At 42.0% G+C, this 15,896-nt stretch overlaps 1 protein-coding gene across 1 annotated transcript in view; it reads left to right on the top strand.

Moving 5' to 3' along the window:
- The window catches only part of LOC127409830 (neural-cadherin-like), a 413,418-nt gene that overhangs the window by 321,625 nt on the left and 75,897 nt on the right, over positions 1 to 15,896 (top strand). The window lies entirely within an intron of this gene.

Genomic DNA, 15,896 nt, shown 5'->3' with positions numbered 1-15,896 from the left:
TGACTATAATTGGACAAAGTAGGCAATCAATGTCTTTAAGATTTTGAAGGTTCTGTATCCAAGCAGCAAGTTGTGTACCTCCCTAGATTAGAATATGTAGTTTTGTTTACTAGTAATGTTTCTTTGTGTAAACTGTTTGAGTGGTAAGCTGGGCCCCATTTTTCTTACCAATACACCTGTGTGATGCCTCCACCACCAATATGTCAGCCTTTGTCTGTATTTTAAATGTCACTCAGATTCTATATTCAACTCACTTCTGAGGATTTCCATTTTCATTCATGCATTTGTCAGACACTTTTATCCAAAGCAACATACAGTGCATTCAAGGTACACATTTTATCAGAGTGTATGTTCCCTGGGAATCGAACCCATGGCCTTGGTGTTCCTTACACCATGCTCTACCAGTAGAGCTACAGGAACAATACAGTACAATAATTCACCCAAAACTGCATTTTAAATAAAATTATTTCAGAATTCTGTCACCATTTACTAATTGCTTTATTATTACTTTTTGTTTGCCGTGGGACACAAAGGGAATTTTTTGAATGTCCGAGCTTTGGCTCAGACTTGAGAAAATCACCATTAAAATGATCATAAAAGTAATCCAATGTTTGTGCGCTGTATAAATGTAAGTATTCATTGTTCCCATCTGTGTCAGATGTCATTGGCTCGTATGTGTTTTGTGACCGATTGTGACATGCTAAATTTCGGATGCCTCTTTTGAATAAGATGACTGCATTCATAAAGAGGAACATTTTCAACAATCAAAACTTCACTCTGTGAAGTTTCACTCTGTTCCTTGGAATCAGTTATTGCGAGTGTACTTTTATCTGCATGCAATGTCTTTTATATTGTTGAGAATTGGTTAGGTTTAGGTGCCTATATATTGCAACTAAAGTAGTTAGTGGCTTGGTGTAGGATTAGGGGTTGTTTAGGGAATATTCAGTATCGATATGATAGTATAATGTAACAACTAATATTTGTCAAAATATAATAAAACATATTGCGGATAGACGTGCAATCATTATCAAAGATGCTTGAGCCTATGGAATCGTCCAAACTGAGGAGAGACTGACTTGCTATCTAATTGGGTTCTTCAAATGCATGTGCAAGTTTGATTAGAATAGCTGGATTGAGTTGTGTGAGATAATTGCATGTTTCCATGTTGATTAGAAAGGGAACTCTTATCGACCCTCAAAACCTTTATCAGCAATGCAGCAATTGGTTGGTGGCACAAAAGCAATATAAAAGGAAGTTTACTAAGAATTTTGAGACTCTAAGAGCAAAAGGATCCACAGCCAAATCCGCCACATCAAGGTCTGTTAGAAAGTTGCAGATGCATTTGTAAATCTGTACACTATATCCATTTTCATTTTGTCTTTACCGTTGCATGTCTGCAGATTTTAATTATTTTTTTTTATTTTATTTTTTTTATTGAGAGCCAGCTCTATTTGTCTTTTATAAGGTTAATAGATCATTGAAAATACTGGCCAGCAGCACTGTTCTGAAAAACACATGAACTATTTCAGAATCAGCTTTATTGCCAAGTATGCTTACACATATAAGGAATTTGTCTTGGTGACAGGAGCTTCCAGTGTACAACAATACAAAAACAGCAGCAAGACATAGATGATAATAAAAAATAAAACTAATTATATACATAAGTACAGACACACACATACATACATACACACATACACATGGGTAGTGCAAATCTAATACAATCTGTTATGTACAGTGCAAATACAAATCTGTTATGTACAGTGCAAATGTTTTTTTTTTTTCTTTTCTTTTTTTTCTCAGAGGAATGAAATGGCAGAAAAGGTTGGATGTGTTGGATAAACATAAGAAAGACTAAACTGTGTATTGCACATAGTTATTGCTCAATGGGGCAATTTAACTGTTCATGAGATGGATAGCCTGAGAGAAAAAACTGTTCCTGTGCCTGACGGCTCTGGTGTTCAGAGCTCTGAAGCGTCGGCCAGAAGGCAACAGTTCAGAAAGGTAGTGGGCAGGGTGAGTGGGGTCCAGAGTGATTTTTCCAGACTTTTTCCTCACTCTGGAAGTGTATAGTTCTTGTAGGGGGGGGGGGGGTGCAACCAATAATCCTCTCAGCAATCCGAACTGTCCTTTGTAGTCTTCTGATGTCTGATTTCGTAGCTGAACCAAACCAGAAAGTTATTGAAATGCAGAGGACAGACTCAATGACAGCTGAGTAAAACTGTATCAGCAGCGCCTGTAGCAGGTTGAAATTCCTCAGCTGGCAAAGGAAGTACAACCTCTGCTGGGCCTTTTTCACAATGGAGTCATTGTGGGCCTCCCACTTCAGGTCCTGTGAGATGGTAGTGCCGAGGAACCTGAATGACTCCACTGCTGCCACAGTGCTGTTTAGAATGGTGAGGGGGTCAGTGTTGGGGTGTTTCTACTAAAGTCCACAATGATCTCCACCGTTTTGAGCGTGTTCAGCTCAAGGTTGTTTTGACTGCACCAGACAGCCAGCTGTTCAACCTCCCTTCTGTATGCAGACTCATAGTCATCTCGGATGAGGCCGATGACAGTGGTGTCATCTGCAAACTTCAGGAGCTTGACAGAGGGGTCCTTGGTGATGCAGTCATTGGTGTAGAGGGAGAAGAGCAGTGGGGAGAGCACACATCCCTGGGGGGCACCAGTGCTGATTATACAGGTGCTATAAGTGAGTTTCCCCTGTCTCACAAGCTGCTGCCTGTCAGTGAGAAAGCTGGTAATCCACTGACAGATAGACATGGGAACAGAGAGTTGGTGTAATTTATTCTGGAGTATAGCTGGGATGATGGTGTTGAAAGCTGAACTGAAGTCCACAAAAAGGATCCTTGCATATATCCCTGGTCTGTCCAGATGTTGCAGGATATGATGCAATCCCATGTTGACTGCATCATCCAAAGTCCTGTTTGCTCGATAAGCAAATTGAAGGGGATCTAGAAAGGGTCCAGTGATGTTCTTCAGGTGGGCCAACACCAGTCTCTCAAATGATTTCATGACCACAGACGTCAGGGCGACAGGTCTGTAGTCATTAAGTCCTGTGATTATTGGTTTCTTTGGGACAGGAATATTGATTGAGCGTTTGAAGCAACATGGGACTTCACACTGCTCCAGTGATCTATTGAAGATCTGTGTGAAGATGGGGGCCAGCTGGTTAGCACAGGATCTAAGACACGCTGGTGAGACGCCACCTGGGCCTGAAGCTTTCCTCGTCTTTTGTTTCCGAAAGACGCGGCTCACATCATCTTCACAGATCTTAAGTGCAGGTTGAGTAGCAGGAGGGAGGAGGAGGGGGGTTGCAGGAGGTGTTGGTGTTTGTGTGAAGTGAAGGTCAGAGTGGGTGTGGGGTGTGAGATTGGGCCTTTCAAATCTGCAGTAGAACACATTCAGGTCTTCAGCCAGTTGTTGGTTCCCCACAGCGTTGGGGGTAGGAGTCCTGTAATTTGTGAGTTTCTATGCATTTTTTCCCCCCGACAGACAACATATATATGAAAATGAGAGAGACAGACGGTGTTAAAATGGTGGGAAAAGGTTGTTTTTGTGCATCAGGAGGTATTGAAAACTCAATGAATGACATCTATTGCTAGTCCTGATTTAAAAGTGAGTGTTCAGAAGCACTTGCACAATGGAGATTTTGATAATGCCATACAGCAAGATTTTTTAACAATTAGTTTGGGTGCTTGTGGATGCTTGGCATAGATTTATAAATCTCAGTGTTTTAGAATTGATGGGTTGAATAAGATAAGAATCAACAAAACAGCTGCTGTTTCGAAGCTTCTAATGATACCTGAGATGTGGTTGCAGATGTGAGATGTGTTCTAATCGCTGCTTGTAATATGGAAGATTTTTCCCTCCCGCAGGCAAATAAAAAATGCAGAGCAATGAACATATAAATATCAGCCCAACGTCTTCCAAAGAGGGCATTTAAAAAGCGAAATTGCACATTTGCCTATTGTATAATTTATGTTTTAACAGTTTACCTCAGTCAGCCACCCACCTATCAAGACCACACTACTACCCCTGACCTCATACACACACACACACACACAAACACACAAACACGGACGCATGTATTCATACACAAATGCACACACACACACACACACACACTAACCTGTTTCCAGACCTGCTGTTTCAACAAGGGGGAATGATGCACATACAAGCCAATTATACATTTGCCCCTCCTTTCACACATATACTCTCTCTCCCCCTCTCTCTTTTGCATGACCTAATTGTTTGATGGCTGACTGATCACCACAAATGCCTTTTAACAGCACTATAAGACCCTAAATACTGTCATACATAATCAGCAATTTAGAAACACTGTTGTACCACATACTGAAAGTTTCAAATGCCATGGCTTATATCATCTCATGTTGACATATGCCCAGACTTTTCTTCTCCTCATTTTAATCACCTTGCGAAATATGGAGAAATTCATTCAACTCTCAGTGGTTTAATTATACGAAGAAAATAAAGCTGCGGATTTATGAGCAGTCAGATGTAGTGAGCGTGTAATGTTGTGATCTGGTGGTGCTTTGTGCCCCAAACTCTCCCTTAATTCTTTTAATATCAGTAGACAACAATTTTCATGTTGCATCAGTGTTACGTTAACCTACTGGTTAAAATATATATATATATATATATATATTTGGATGCATTGCTATGGAAGTTTAACAGACATATACATTTATATGACTATAGGGATTGGTATGCATTGAAATTACATGGTTTTAAGAACATGTCGCTTTGGCCACCCACACACTCCGCTAGGTTGTTTCTGTGTCAAGAGAGACTTAAACACTTCTGAAGCAGTGTGCTTTAAATTTCAATATTTTCTTAAACAAAAGCTGTAATTGTAATGCATCAAACATAACCAGCTTGGAGTGTTTAGCTCTTAAGATATTTTTGCTACTGTCTGTTTTAATGTATTTCTTGAAAATCATAAATGGATGCTTTTCACATTTCCTGGTTTGGCATGCAGAAGTAAACTATAGCAGGTATAGAGGTACATGGAAGACTAGGGATGTGTCCAAAGTTGAATACCTTATTCAGAAAGGCACGAATAATGTATTCTACCGAATAATAGAAAAAAAGATTCATTTTTTGACTGATTGTCCTACAAGCAAAGGTATAGAGCGATATTTTTAAAAAAATTATCAAAAATTACAACGCAGTGGTGAATCTCTGAAGCCAGTATGACTAAAGTATAAACTTTATGAATAAAAATGTGCACTGTGTGAGTTCAAGTACAAATCCAATAGTCGCTTTTCAGTCTCCGTTTATTTTGCGTGTCTCAGAAATCTGAGCTTAACAAGAGTAACATTAAATGTAAGCATAAGCATAGTTCTAGCAAGAAGATCTCGGGATTCATTCTGTCAGGCATTTCATCCAATGACAATACAGCCCTTGCTTCATTAGCCCACTCAGCTGTCTCTCGTTGTTGGTATACTTCATTAATGATGTTACTCGGGGGTGGAGTAATAACTTCTGCAAATATTAAATTATAATAGCTCATTTACACATACACCAGAAAGCCATTTAATGTGAGAAAGCTGCTGAAGACATGAAAGCTGCGTGCACCTTGTAGTATGACATTTTTTTTTTTTTTTATACCACAAAAGGCGAGTACATGAAATGAATAGCCTACATGGACTGACACACTCTTTGATGTGGTTCACGTACATTGCAAAAGCAGGTTGCAAGTTGACACATTCACGCAATTCCAAACATTTGTTACCACTACAAGTTATTATACAAATCAAAAAAGCAACACAGTACCACAGAAAATGAGATGATAGGGCTTCATCTGATTCACCAGCTACACCAGACCAATTGCTAGGCAAAAACAAATCTAATCTTTAAAATAATACAATAATGCACAATAATAATTCAGTATTATAAAATATTATAAATAGTAATATTTAAATAATATATATGTGTCACGGATCCACCGGACTCCCTCTCTCACTCCACACTCCACTCTCTCTCCCTCACTGCCGACACAGCGCTCACTTTCCCCTGAAGTTTTGATGACACGCACCTGCACATCATTTAGTGAATAATCAAGGACTGCATTTATACCCAGCCTGCATACACACTCTTGGTCTGTTCTCATCTATGTTTGCTCAGAAACTACGGACTTGACTAACTTACCTGTTAGTACTTACCTGGTGTTATATTCTGTGGATATTTATCTCATTGTAGTTCTCCTCGTCTGGGTTTGCATGTTGGTTCCTCCTCTGGTTATCGTCCAGTGTTGTGACTCTCCTGCTTTTATCAAAGTTACCTGCAAGGATCAAAGGACTGTTGTGAGTTATCTATTCATCTGTACATCACATTATTTCCCTGTCTGGAAATTACTTACCTGCTGTTTGCAACACTACTCTATCTGGATTTACTTACCTGTTGTTTACTTGGCTTTTTCATTCACCTGTTCAATAAAACCCCGCTGTTGAGTCCATATCCCCACCTTTTGAGTTTCTCCATGACAATATGTAGCTTATTTAGTTTAACAACATGAGGCAGAGGATGATGAGGCAATCCAAATTTGACAACACATATTTAGCTTTATCTGATAAGAACAATAATATAATTAGCCTAAATATAATAATGCTTATTATAAAAATAATTTTATGAATAATACAAGGCATATTTGCTATATGGAAACTATAAATGGAATAGAGCTACATTTAAAGTTGGCTTTTCATTTAGTTTTGACAAGACTGGTTTCAGCCCCATGCACAACCTGTTATATCGGAATACAGATATAGATAATTTTGCCATAGAAACGGATACAGATAATGACTTCACTGCACACCCCTATGGGAGACCATAGCACATGTTACTGCATTCTTATTTGATCCAACAGCAAAATAAAATTCACTATTACATTCCCACAACTTTCCAAAAGAGAAGGAAAACAAATAGATACATGGATAATGGCAGTCAGAAGAGAGAAAGATGTCAAATATACTGTCACTCCCTCAGTAGCTGTATTTGAAACCCCACTGAAGCAGTTTATTTACTTTTTATTATTATTAATCAGTGTAATTTAATACAAAGTATGTTGTTATAAATGTACATTAAATAATATAAAAATGCAAAATAAAGTGTTCTAGATTTGTGGAAACTCAGTCGTCTTTTTTATATTTCCATTGTACATTAAAATTTAAATTGATAAAGTAGATTAACAAATCTATTGTCCATGGTACATTAGAATTAAACATAAAATAAAAGGACAGTATTTTATCCACGGTGCATTAGAATTAAATTGATCAAATTGATTTACAAATGTTTTGCTTATAACTGTACATCAGTTGTAAGGGGCTGATGTCAGGCATATTTACACTCAGACAATAAATCCTTAGAATAAAATCGAATTACAAAAAATATTGAATTACTTCTGCCCTGTTCAAATTATATATATATATATATAATTTATATATCCCATTACTGCAACTGTTAGAATTATGCAAAAATGTCTCATTCATAAATTATAGATCGGTTTGAATAGATTTAGCAAAATGCTATTTTTATCTTAAGTAGGATGTGGAAATTGTTAATATGTTCAGACGGTAAGATGTAGAACTAGACTAAATTTAAAGATAAATACCCTCAATCCTAATTTAAGTCTAATTAAGCAGCAGCCTGCTCAGATGATCATCTCCATTCAACAAATAATGACAGCTTCCCAGTTAAAGCAGAAACTGAAATGTGTAATTGACCATATTTATGAAGTCATACATTTAGTAACCATTTCACTGGATATATCTTTCTTTAGGGATTTCTGCTGTACAATGCATGATGGACAGCATATTTTGCTTTCTGGATATGCCTCTTTGACATCCAATGTTAAACTTAAGACTATTATGTGCATCGATACCACAAGCAATATGAAGCTGATAAAAGATTAATTGGTCCGGAGGATGCTAGTGCTCAGCGACAGCATAGGCTAGATGCCTTTTTGAATTTCTAGATTTGATATTCAGATGCATGCATGCTCTAAATTCCACCACAGTGCTCATCACCACCCACTGTGGGCTAGACCTCAAGATTTAAGAAATACATGTAGATACTCATGGAAGGAGGATTAATGGTGGGATTTGAAAATGGATGGCAGAGGGGAGATCATTGTGGGTCTCTCACGAGCTAACCAATGGATTCCTCATGCTGGGTATGCAAGCAGGAAATGAGCATAAGGGAAAGGGGGTGAAACAGGCTAGAGGTAGTAAAAGGATTGGACTGTGTTCAGCCATCATGGCTGATATTAATGCTAAGATTCACATGAGGAGATAAATTGTTCTGATTTAGTTCATCAAGCAGAACAGAGCTGAGTTTTTTTTTTTTTCAATGGAGGAAGTATTTCTCAAGTCATTTTACTGTCTCTCCTGGATTTTGTATTACTGACACACACACACACACACACTTCAAAAGGCATTCAGAATATTTTAACTATTTCTGACACTGACCCCCACTCAGTGGTGGAAATGGCCGAGATTCACTGGTGGGACTCCAGTTGAGGGAGCAATGCAAGTGTCCGGCATGTACAGTTCATTAAGCTGCTAATTTAGGACCTGTGAGAAGTCTGTTTCTCAAATTAGAGACTCTGATGTACTTGTCTTGTTGTGCATCTGGGTTGTCCACCTCTCTCTCTCTCTCTCTCTCTCCCAGTTAGATCAAGTGTGTTTTATTCTTTCAAAACAGAAGCGCATGCAATATCTCTAAAAAGAACAATATTGCTGAATTTAAGAAATGTTTCTTTTTGGTTATTTTTAAAACCAAAATTTTTTTTTATTGAAAAAAAAAAGTATACTCGATACCTCAGCTGGAAAAAGACACTATATGAACCCTTTTCACACGTCTGAATGCCTCAGAGCGGAAGTTGTCATAGTTGGCTAAACTTGAATTGTGGTGAATGGGGGACCACAGCAAATTTAATTTTTGCTTACCTGTTTGCTCCAACAGCAAAAGAAAATATAAACGATTATGCTTTCACAGCTTTGCAAAAGAAGATGCAAATATACAGTGCTGGATAACAACAGTAAGAGAGAGAAAATTTGGCCTGTTTCTGTCACTCCCTCAGCACCTGTGTTAAGGCTAATTTATACTTACTGGGCAAACAGGCTTTTGCTTAATTCGCCTACAAATGATGACGAAATGCAGTGATGTTTTTGTTTTGCCAAGGTGTTCGTTTGGTGAGATTTCTCTTGTGCACATCTCTGAAATTCTTGACCCAAGATAACTTGGCTGGTCAAGAGCGCTGATGATTGGTTAAAACAAATTGTGGCTGTGATTAGGACATGATGCTTTTTATTAACAGTCACGCGTTCCAGCTGAGGAGTTGTTACCTAGGTTACTGTCGTTAAAATGGATAACTTTGAAGCCCGTCTCAGAGATTGTGCGGAAGTATACTTTTTTTTTTTTTTTTTTTACATGATTTGCAACAAACTCTACAAAGACAGCACGGCCATGACAAATGAGTGGAGAGAGATTGGAGTTTTTAAAAGTGGAAGGGGCCGTGACAAGTTTAATAAAGCAAAGAAGTGACACCTCTAAAAGCGGCGGTCCATGGTTACGTATATAACCTCAGTTCCCTGAGATGTAGGGAACATGACATCGCGTCGCTGACGCTTGTGGGGAAAAGCTCCTTTTTTCCAATTTCTGAACTCCTATTGGATCATGCCAATTCAGATGCAACTGAATTGACCCAATGGTGTTCGTGCCCGCTCAGCCAATGACATTGAGCAAGTGGCGTTCAGCTCTCTATATAAGTGGGTGGCATAACGCCATCAGTCAGAATTTATCGACTGAAAGCAGCAGCTGAGCCGCCCGATAGTGACGTCCAGTAGCGCGGCTAGCTACGCGATGTCTCGTTCCCTACATCTCAGGGAACTGAGGGTACGTACCTAACTGGAGATGTTCCCTTCCGATTTCAGTCACTTAACATCGTGCTGCTGATGCTTATGGGAATGTATACGATCACACCGTGGTACTGGACAAAGGACACATAACACAACACTCGTGTGAATCTCGTTATAACTACTCAGAGTGTATAGAAGGGGCAGGACATGAAATTGTGTCATACAGATATAACGCTTGGCTTATAGGAAGCGTATAAAAAATCGACCTCGCCCTGACAGTTCTGTGGGGGCGAGGTAACAAGCAGATCCACATCGCTCAGTAGCGGCATGCTTTGCCTTTTAAGAGGGCTCCAAGCAGACTTGGTACAGCACAGCCAGGTGCACAGTCTGGTAGTGAAACAGTTAGCTGAGTTACACTAAGGGAAACACAGCGCATATCTATCTTTTAACCAGAGAATGAGTGTTTAAGGTGTGACCGAGACAAGTATATTAATGTATTTGTGTGGGAAACACAGTAAATATATATTCAAGCGGTATGGCCCGAGTGTGGCACCACTTTACAGTTGAATGTCTAAAGTACAGCCGAGACATAAGAGATATTGCATGTAGTGTAATTAGGCAGTATAAACGAAGTATGACTGTGTTTAACATGAAGGGCAGAGTATTGCATTGTTTAATAGAAAATGCGCCTGTGCTCTCCTAGGTCCGCTTAGCGTGCAGTCTGGAAGTTAATTCAAGTTCTCGAAGTAGACCTTAGAACACAATGAATTAATGCTACTGCACAGACCAAATCTGTGAAGCCACCGAATGCATGTCAAGGTTGTAAAATCGTGCAAATGTGCTGGGTGAAGCCCAACCTGCCGCCAGGCAGATTTCTCGTATGGTTACACCATTTTCCCATGCCTAAGAGGCAGCCATACCTCTCGTTGAATGGGCCTTAATGCCAATAAGGCACTGGGTTCCCTGAGATTTGTATGCCAGTGTTATAGCGACGTGTATATATCCAATGTGACAGTCTCTGCTTTGAGGCTTGTAAGGTGACTGCCTGCACCTTAAAGGGGGTAGAGAGCACTTTGGGAATATAACCTTTTTTTGGTCTCAGCGTGGCATTAGATTCGCTCTGACCAAATTCCAGACAGGAGCTGTGCATTGAGAATGCCTGCAGATTACTCACCCTCTTAAAGGACACCAGGGCGATTTAAGCGCGCCATTTTAAAGGAAAGGGAATGCAGATCGATAGTCTGGATCAGTCCAAAGTGGGCTTTAGTCAGTGCGTTCAGCACCAAGTCCAGGTCCCATGTAGAGATTGTAGCTGGGCGGGGAGGATTGAATCGCCTCGCGCCTCTTAGAAAGCTGACCATGAAACAGTCTACCTACTGGCATGCCTCCTACAGCTGCATGATTTGCCGAAATGGCAGCTACATATAATTTTGGCGTAGACGGCGTAAGACCTGTGTTTAAGCGCTCCAGTAAAAATTCCATGACAGAAATATGACAGAAATAGGGCAATTAACGGGATCGTCACGTCGCGTTTTGCACCATTTCACAAACGCATTCCATTTTTTTTTTTTAGGCATAGATTCATCTCGTAGATGGGGCTTTATAGCATGCAAAATTGTATTCTTTATCGCCTGTGAGAGGTCTTTGTCATTCGATTCGACCCACTCAACGGCCACATGTAGATACCGTATCTCCGGCCTCAGGTGCCAAATCGAACCGCGAGCCTGAGAAATAAGGTCCTGTCTCGGTGGGATTTCCCATGGAGGTGCATAAAGGAGCTCCACTATTTCTGGAAACCATGGTTGATTCAGCCACCTCGGCGTGATCGGAAGTACTGTTTCAAATTACTCCCTGATTTTGGAGAGTAGTGGAGGAATGAGGCGCAGTGGGGGGAAATGCATACTTTTGACCCGCTGGCCATTTGAGCTAACGCATCCACCCCCAACGGGGCCTGTTCTGTCATGGAATACCACAGGGAACAATGAGAGGTCTCCTGGGAGGCGACTAGATCTATCGTTGCCCTCCCAAACCTGTTCCAGATCTCCGTGACCTTCAGGGGGTGGAGTTTCCACTCCCCTGGGATCACTCCCTGTTGAGAGAGCATGTCCACTCCAAAATTCAGGGCTCCAGGCACATGGGTTGCCCGTAATGACAGGAGACACTCGGTGCTCCATTTGAAGAGCTGCCATGTGAGTGTCATCATTGCTGGAGATTGCACATCGCCCTGGTGACTGATGTATGCCACTACCGACTTGTTGTCGGTGCAAATAAGAATATGATGCCCCGTCACCTCCTGACTCTAATACTTTGAGGGCTAAAATCACCGCCAACATTCCCCGAATGCCGGCCAGCTATCGCATAACGCACCTCAGCCCGTGTTGGATGCATCTGTAGTAACTACTTTGCATCTGGAAACCTGTCCTATGGTGATCCCAGGCCAGTAAAACATCCGAGCTGTCCATGGTGCTATCGCAGATAGACAGTGGTTGGTGACTACAATGCAATGATGCCCGTAGCAGCATGCCCGTTGAGGAACTTGCCGGTTGAGCCAGCATTGCAGAGGTCATGTGTAATAGACCAAGGGGGGTGATCACCGCTGCGGCTGCCATAAGCCAGAGGAGTTTCTGAAAGCATTTCAGAGGCAGAGCTCTGCCCAATTTGAAACTCGCTGCCATGCTGCATATCGAGTGTTTTCTCGGCCAAGAGCGACGTGCACATTGTTACAGAGTTCAAACACAACCCCAGGAAGGATATTTCCTGACTGGGAATTAATGAGCTCTTCCACGCATTGACCCGTAGGCCAAGTGTATTCAAATGCACGAGCAGCCTGTGCATGAGCAGCCTGTCCTTGTGCAAATGCGCCACAGTCTCTGAATGTGCTAAAATGAGCCAGTCGTCTAGGTAATTGAGTTTGCACAGCCCCTCCACTTTCAGAGGGGCTAAAGCTGCAACCACACATTTCATGAATGTGTGCAGAGCGAGGGGAAATGCCGAATGGCAGGACTGTGAATTGATATGCCGTCTCCTTAAATGCGTACCTCCAAGAAGCGTCTGTGAGGAATGATCGGGATATGAAAATGGGCAGCTTTCAGATCTATTGAGACAAACCAGTCATTCTGATGGATGTGTGCTATAATATGCTTTTGTGTCAACATTTTGAATGGGAATTTTGACAGTGCGTGATTCAGAAGCTTTCAGTCTAGAATTGGACGCAACTTGCCATCTTTCTTTGGGACAAGAAGATAATGGCTGTAAAGGCCCTTTTGATGCTCTCTGAGCTCGACAGGTTCTATTGCCTGTACTGCTAGCAGGCTGTCGATTTCTGCATGCAGAATGTGAGCGTTTTGAGATGACATTGTGGACGGCATCACGCCATTGAAGCGCGGCGGCCGTCTCGCAAACTGAAATGTGTAACCGTGCTTTAGAGTTGTTGACGCCCAATTTGATATGCCGGGAAGGGATTCCCGCACATTTATTCGCTCAGACAGCGGGGATAGCGAGATCACTGAAGAGCTTAACACGGCACCCGGCCCAGGGGCAGGGCTGACTGTTTGTGGGATGTGTGTGGGTGCGTGAAGGGGAACATAGCTCTTTTCATGAGGTTTTTTTTTTTTTTTTTTTTTTTTTTTTTTGCACTGCCGGCAAGGCAGGCAGAGTGCAAATTTTATTTTATTTTTTTATACATTTTTATTGGCACAGAAACTATTGTGAACAATCTCCCAAACAGGAATGGTGGGAGGAGAGAACAGGGATTCTGTGCGAGTCCACTTGGGGGCGGGGCTTGCCCATGGTGAACAATGCGGACTCCTCTTCATGCTGCTGAAACCATCAGGAATGCTGAGGCTGATCAGAGGAAGGTTTTCCCAATGGGTGGGGCGCTTGGCGCAGTGGCTGTGGATAGCGGTGCTTCAGCCAAGGCTTTTTCGGGTGAACGGCCAGCTCAGATGGACCCTGAGGGGCCTGGGGAGTAGAGTGCTGCTGTTTCGGGGGGGTGCTGCACTGAAGTGGAGCGTGACCGGCTGGGCTGAGGGGCGGTACTGCCTCGTTTAGGCATTAAATGCTTCATAGCCTGCTGCTGTTTTTGGGCTGTCTGGAAGCGCTCCGATAGAGCTTACACTGCATTGCCGAAGAGACCAGCGGGGGATACCGGCATGTCGAGGAGGGCTGACTTGTCCCCATCATGCATGTCATTCAGCGTCAGCCAAAGGTGATGGTCTAGGATGACCAGATTTCCCTTGGAGCACCCAATCGCTCCGGCAGTGGCCTTTGTTGCTCTTCACGCCAAATCGGTTGCAATACGAAGTTCTTTAAACATGGTCAGGTCGGGACAGGATTCATTTTTTTTTATTATTATTTATTTATTTTGGCCTGGTAGACTTGGAGCACTGCCATCATGTGCAAGGTGGCACCAGCTTGCCCAGCTGTATTATAGGTGCGTACCATTAGTGTCGAAGTAAGCAGGCATGGCTTAGATGGGAGCAGTGGGCGGGATCTCGGGCCAGTTTGAGTCGAGGGACATAAGTGGGCTGCTACCGCTTGTTCAATGGGGGAAGTGAGCCATATCCCATTTGGTCTCCGCGGTCAATGGATGTAAAGGCTGCTGTATTGGAGAGGTGCAACCTCGCCGAGTATGGTGAACTCCATGATTTGGAGATTTCAGCATGGACCTCGGAAAAATTGGCCAGGTCTTAGTTTGCCGGCCCGGCAAAAACCAGACAAGCTCAGCATCCGCTGTCGAAGAACGGTTTCTGCCTCTTGGGGGGGAGAAGCAGCGTCCTCCATTGATGTGGACTCCTCCATGTTCACCGCTGCCGAACTGCATGAGGGCGGAAGCGCCGTTGGACTGGTGAAGAAGAGTGTGAGGGTGTGGTTGCATGCGGGACCTGAGCTGGCGGTACAGCTTCGCAATTTGTTTGCTCCATATCCTCGCCTTGAGCATCATTGTTCCCCAGGTCATCGAGGGACGGGGGAGGCAATGGAGTGAGAGCGGTCGGGTCATTGCACTTAAACAGCGCTATCTGAGCGCTGAGCATTTTGAGGCACATTGCCTCGCAGTGTGGGCATTCAGCCTCGACCAGCACTGCTTCTGCATGGGCATGGCACAGACAGAACTCACAGCTCTTGTGGCCATCAGACCCGGGAACAGGTTTCCCACATCTGCACTTATGCAATGGCATCTTGAAAAAGATGATCCAGTCAGTGCAAGTGTGGAAATTATTAACTCTTTTAGATCACTGGAGCATGGCAGGAAGGGAAGCGCCATCCACTGCAGGTTAGTGCGACTCAACGGTGAAATCAAAGAGTGAAGGAGATAAATTCTGACTGATGGCGTTATGCCGTCCACTTATGTAGAGAGCTGAGCACCACGCGCTCTGTCATTGCCTGAGTGGGCACGAACGCCATTGACTCAATTCAGTTGCATCTGAATTGGCATGATCCAATAGGAGAAAAGGAGTTTTTCCCATAAGCGTCAGCGACACGATGTAAGTGACTGAAATCGAAAGGGAACCTGTATTATTGGCTTTGCTTGTGGCTGGAACAATATGTTAAACTCCTTAAAACTAATTTTAAAATGATGCCACACGAAGTATAAACAGCGGCATCATTCGCCTTTGGTTTGTCCAGGAGAGAATTTTTTTTGCTTCTTTCAAAGTATAAACCAGGCTTTAGAAGCCTCATCGCAGCTGTGGTAACTGAGTTTTTAAAACTTAATCCAGGGTAATACAATACAAAATACAATGTTATAATTTTTTTTTTTTTTAAATTTAGAAATATAAAAACGTTTGCTACATTTATTAAAGAAGGCAGAAAGGGGTCATAACAGGTCTGTGAAAAACTCATTAAATTATTTCTTAAGGATTATGTGACTTTTCTTAGTAGACTTGAGTAATGAGATCTGAAAATGGGGCTTTGCCATCATGGATAAAAACAAACACCTAATTTCAAACAGTAATAATAAATTGCAACATTTCTAATGTTTTTGCTAGTATTTTTGGATAAATTTAATGCATTCTA

This window comes from Myxocyprinus asiaticus, chromosome 2, assembly GCF_019703515.2.
Source record: "Myxocyprinus asiaticus isolate MX2 ecotype Aquarium Trade chromosome 2, UBuf_Myxa_2, whole genome shotgun sequence".
Lineage (NCBI taxonomy): Eukaryota > Metazoa > Chordata > Actinopteri > Cypriniformes > Catostomidae > Myxocyprinus > Myxocyprinus asiaticus.
Note: the sequence above shows the minus strand (reverse complement) of the source record. Positions and strands in the feature narration are given on the sequence as shown.